The sequence below is a fragment of the Nanorana parkeri genome, unplaced genomic scaffold (genome assembly GCF_000935625.1).
Source record: "Nanorana parkeri isolate BGI_ZX_2015 unplaced genomic scaffold, ASM93562v1 scaffold532, whole genome shotgun sequence".
Classification (NCBI taxonomy): domain Eukaryota; kingdom Metazoa; phylum Chordata; class Amphibia; order Anura; family Dicroglossidae; genus Nanorana; species Nanorana parkeri.
In genome coordinates this window covers 112384-118195 of record NW_017306800.1, presented here as the reverse complement: position 1 = coordinate 118195, position 5812 = coordinate 112384, and positions in this window count along the sequence as shown.

The window sequence follows — 5812 nt, the reverse complement described above, 5'->3', positions numbered from 1 at the left end:
AAAAGCAAGTGCATCCCCTTGCATGCCATCAAACCATATAGTAATATCAAGAAAAATAAAATTTGCATCAGGGGCATTGTAGGGGCACCTGCCATCGTCTTTTAAAGGTTTCACAGGAGAAAGTATAGGACAGAGAGAAATGAAAATGAAATCGTGCAGGTGGAGAAAACAGAAAAGGAGGTGAAAGTCAAGTAAAGTAGGGAACAGTCTAGGGAAGGAGCATGTGGAGAAGCGTAGAACAAGACAAGATGAGTTTTCAAGAATTGGAAGACCCCTCGGACCCACCACCAGCAAGAAGCAGTCCGGAAGTCGCCTCAAACGGGGAGAGCATCTGAACTCAGGCTGGGGAACCATCGACAATTCCCGGGAATAAGCCTCGGAATATTGAAAGGCCGGCCATGGGCCCCAGGTGGCAGAGCCTTAGCTTGCTCCTTTTGCGCCCGAGGCAGGTACAGAAAATTGTGCCCCCCAACAGTCGTGTGCGGTATGTGATGTCATGAGCCGGGCCTTCAGGATGGCGGCGCGCATGCACAGAATGCGCTGGTGGCCGAATGCAAAATAGCATAAAAATTAGTTTGGTTTGACGAAAACTAATGAAAACTTTTTTCGTTTCCGCTCATTTCGTCTGAAACAAATTTTTAGACTTTGCACATGTCTAGTAATGTGTGTGTGTGTGTGTGTGTGTGTGCGTGGAGGGGGGGGGGTTGTTTTTTTTAATAAATATCTTATTTTTTATTTATTTTTATTTTGCTGGGCTTCGGGGAAATATTGGGGGTCTAAACAGACCCCTGACATTTCCCTTTTAAAATAGAAAAAGAGATTGAGGGCACAGAGCCCTCTACCCATACTGGTGGGGGAGAGCAGCATCGAGCCTGTGCCGCTCCTCTTCTCCCTGCCAAGGTGCGGCTGTGTTGGCCACCTGGCGCCCCTGTTGCCAATAGCGCCCTGTGCTCGCCACGGCAACAGGGGCGCAGCCAGGCCAGCCCTGGCTCTGCCCCCTCTCAGCTGCGCCTGAGGCGAGTGCCTCTTTTGCTCCATGGTAGTTGCAGCCCTGCCAGGTGGACCCGGACTTCCCCCTCTATCACAATCAAGCGGCTATGGTGGATCTGGACGGCAGCTGCGGAACTAATTTGGTAGGCTGAATGGGATTCGGTCAGTCAGGCGACTTCCTACACACTCAGTGCGCTAGGAAGTCGTTCCACATCATGTATCCCAGCCTTAGTGGAAGGCAAGTTACTGCAGTGATGGTGGTCTGATGGGACTGTAGTATGATCCAACCAGAGGAGCTATAGATTGGTTTAACTGCACACACAACCCCGAAATCTATAGGCTGCCTCTAACACCCAGTGCATCCAGGCAATACTGAGGAATATGGACTAATGCTGATGTTCTTTACACCCAAGTGACAACAGTAACGTGGAATTGGTGCAAGTAGATAGACATATAGCGTAGGTATGTAATCGTTAGCAGTATCTCCCAATACACTTCAGTTGGTATGTAAACCTTCAGTAGCAATTTCACAGGCATATAACTTCAACAAGTATTTATCAGCAGTAGTATCAGGTAACTGACAGGTAGTTCAACATAGGGCTAGAGCCCAGATACTTGCGGTTCAGCTGTTCAAGCTGTTGGCGATCTGTCTCTATCCTGCGTGGCTGAGAGGAGCTGTAACGAGGAGAATATCAGTATTTTTTCAAGTGGAGGAGAGGTCCTCCATACGGTAGATCTCGTCCACCTTAGTAATCCACAAATGTAGAGAAGCAAGAGTGGTGCATTTCCACAGTAGAGGGATACACACAGGGGCGGCATTCAATAAATGTATGTTCAAGGAGGATTTGTAACAACTAATGGAGCAATCCGAAAGGTGTAGCAAGCAGGGCTGTTTTTCAGGTTCATCATGGTTAGTTGTTCGATCTGCAAAACCCGATCCCAGAAGGGACGTATCCTTTGGCATGTCCAGAAAATGTGGAACAAAGTGACAGGGTTGGATAGTAAGGTTGGTATTCTGTGCCATCGGGAAATTATCTTATAACTGAGTTCCTGGACTTTACATGGAATTGAAGACTTGTGGGTGAGAGAATAGGTGCTAGCTTTCTGGGCTTGAGTGAATTGAATGTCAAGATCCCTTTCCCATTTGGCCAAGAAACCGGTTTCCAAGGTAGAGGTAGACCCCACAAAGTGAGAATAGATAAATGAAAACTGCATGTCAAATCCGCGTAGCTTTACTGTACAGTGTCTCAAACAGTGTCAGGGGCCATTATAGGTTCTGGGGTCGGGGATGGAGCTCAAGAAGTATCGTAGTTGAAGTGCGCTCCAGTGGTCTAGGGGGGATCTACGGAGGCATGTAGTTCGTCGATAGTTTCAGGTTCACATTCAGGAGTGAGATCGGTCTTTAGTTAGCACACTGGGACGGATCCTTGTCCGGTTTTTGGAATAACTGCAATGCACGCACGCAGTGAGTCAACTGGTAGAGGGGAACCGGAGAGTATGGCAATAAATACTGTGAGGAAAGAATGAGGGAGAATTGCTTGTAATAAGGTAGAGTGAAGCCATCTGGACCCGGGGCCTTACACAACTTGGATTGTTTTATAAGTTCAATTCCTCACTGGTAAATGGCCCCTCCAACAGGTCTCGGTCTGTTTGGGAAAGAGATGACATTCCAGAGTCCCTGATACCGTATAAGAATAGGCTGTATCTTCAGAATTCGCCCCACAGTCACCAGACTCCGCAGCAAGATTATATAGGCCTTCATGGTAATTTCAAAATTCTGCGGCCATATACCCGAGTAAAGTTTGTGTTCACCGCAAGAGGTCAAGTGAGGAATATAGGTCTTGGAACGTGGGCCTTTGAGAGTCAATGTGCGAAGAGTGATGTACAGGTGAGTAAAAGGCATAATCACAAGATTAAGGATGGGGGAGTCTCCAGACATCATGTAAGCGCAGCTATGAGGGTCCAATCTGTACCTTGCTTTGATTCTCCAGGGTCTATCTTACAATCTGATTGCCCAATCTATACCTTACAATCTGATTCTCTAGTGTCTACCATACAATTTGATTGCCCAATCTGTACATTCAATTTGTACATTGCAATCTGATATTCTAATCTATACCTTGCAATCTGATTGTTCAAACTATACCTTGCAATCTTATTCAGTCTGATGACAATATCTAACTTACAATCAGATTGGACAATCTGTAATTGGCAATCTGATTCTCCAGGGTCTACCTTACAACCTGATTGCCCATTCTGTACCTTGCAATCTGATTGTCCAAACTATACCTTGGTTTGAGTCTACAGGGTCTAATCTATACCTTGCAATCTGATTGCCCAATCTGTACCTTGCAATCTTATTCAGTTAGATGACAATCTCTAGCTTACAATCAGATAGGACAATCTGTAACTGGCAATCTAATTCTCCAGGGTCTACCTTAAAATCTGATTGTTCAATCTGTCCCTTTCAATTGGATTGTCCAAACTATACCTTGCAATCTAATTGCCCAATCTAGACCTTGCAATCTGATTCCCCAATCTTTAACTTGCAATCTGATTGTTCAAACTATACCTGCTTTGATTCTCCAGGGTCTACCTTACAATCTGATTGCCCAATCTGTGCCTTTTAATCTGATTGCCCAATCTATACCTTGCAATTTGATTGCCCAATCTATACCTTGCAATCTGATTCTCCAGGGTCTACCATACAATTTGATTGCCCAATCACTACCTTGCAATCTGATTGTCCAATCTGTACCTTGCAGTATGATTGCCCAATCTGTATCTTGCAATCTTATTCAGTCTGATTGCAATCAGTCTGATTGCAATTTGAGTCTCCAGGGTCTACCTCACAATTTGATTGCCCAATATGTACCTTGTAATCTGATTGCCCAATCTGTACCTTGTAATCTGATTGTCCAATCTGTACCTTCCAATCTGATTGCCCAATATATACCTTGCAATCTGATTGCCCAATCTATACCTTGCAATCTGATTGCCCAATCTGTACCCTGCAATCTGATTGTTCAAACTATACCTTGCTTTGATTCTCCAGGGTCTACTTTACAATCTGATTGCCCAATCTGCACCTTACAGATTGCCCAATCTGCACCTTACAGATTGCCCAATCTGTACCTTGCAATCTGATTCTCCAGGGTCTACCTTACAATCTGATTGCCCAATCTATACCTTGCAATCTGATTGTCTAATCTATACCTTGCAATCTGAGTGTCCAATCTGTGCCTTGCAATCTTATGCGGTCTGATTACAATCTCTGACTTACAATCAGATTGGACAATCTGATTGAAAGATCTCTAACTTAAAATCGACTGGACAATCTGTTACTGGCAATCTAATTCTCCAGGGTCTACCTTACAATCTGATTGCCCAATCTATTTTTTAAATTTGTATATATTTTGTTACTTTTTAAAATGTTTATTTATCTTATAATCTTTTACTTTTTTATAATGTTTTTATTTTATTTAAATATTTTTTACTTTTTTACCACTTTTTTATTTCAATAATTTCCTATTATTTCTTATTTTTTTAACTTTTTGTTTAATTTAATTATTTTTCACTTTTTAACAATTTTTGTATTCATTTTTTTACTAAACTTTATTGCTATCACACACACAAGCAGCTGTGTAATAGCATTTGCAGGTGACAGGTTTTCTTTTTATTGGTCCAATTTGATTGGGTCAATCTAATTGGACCGATTTGATTGGGTCAATCTAATTGGACCAATTTGATTGGGCCAATCTAACAACTGCTGAGATAAAATCACAGCCTCCTAAGGATTGTATTGTTTTCAGTCAGCCCTGACTGGTATAAATGCACTGACTGGTATAAATGCACCTGCTGGACATAGATGTTAAGATTGCAGCTGCAAGTGTTGCAAGTGTTGGTATAATTTATCGGCCAAGAGATCTTATTAAAGAGTGTCCATTGTAAAATCACATTGTAAGTTAGAGATTATTCAATCTTATTGTCTGATCTAAATGTTCAATCTAATGATCAAATTGGACATTCTGATTAGACCAATCTAATTGCACCAATTTGATTGGACCAATCTACTTGGACCAATGATTGTACCAATCTACTTGGACCAATTTGATTGTACCAATCTACTTGGACCAATTTGATTGTACCAATCTACTTGGACCAATTTAATTGGACATAATTGGACCAATTTGATTGGGCCAATCTAATTTGACCAATGTGATTGGGTTAATCTAATTGGACCAATTTAATTGGGCCAATGTAATTGGACCAATTTGATTAAGCCAATCAAATTGGACCAATCTACGTGGACCAATTTAATTGGACCAAAAATGGGATCAATGTGATTGGGCCAATCTAATTGGATGTAATTGGACCAATTTGATTGTGCCAATCTAATTGGACCAATTTGATATGACCAATCTAATTGGACCAATTTGATTGCACCAATCTACTTGGACCTATTTAATTGGACCAATCTCATTGGATCAATGTGATTGGGCCAATCTAATTGGATGTAATTGGACCCATTTGATTGGGCCAATCTAACAACTGCTGAGACAAAATCACAGCCTCCTAAGGATTGTATTGTTTTCAGTCAGACCTAAAATATAAAGGGTCCTGCTGGATGTAACATATTAGATGTTAAGATTGCAGCTGGAAGTGTTGGTATAATTTATCGGCCAAGAGATTTTATGAGAGATTGTCCAATCTTATTGTCTGATCTGAATGTTCAATCTAACGATTTTGTCTGCTCCAGTTTTTTAATAAGAAGACTTATTACCTTTGAATAAAAGTTTTCTTTTTATCATACTGTATAATC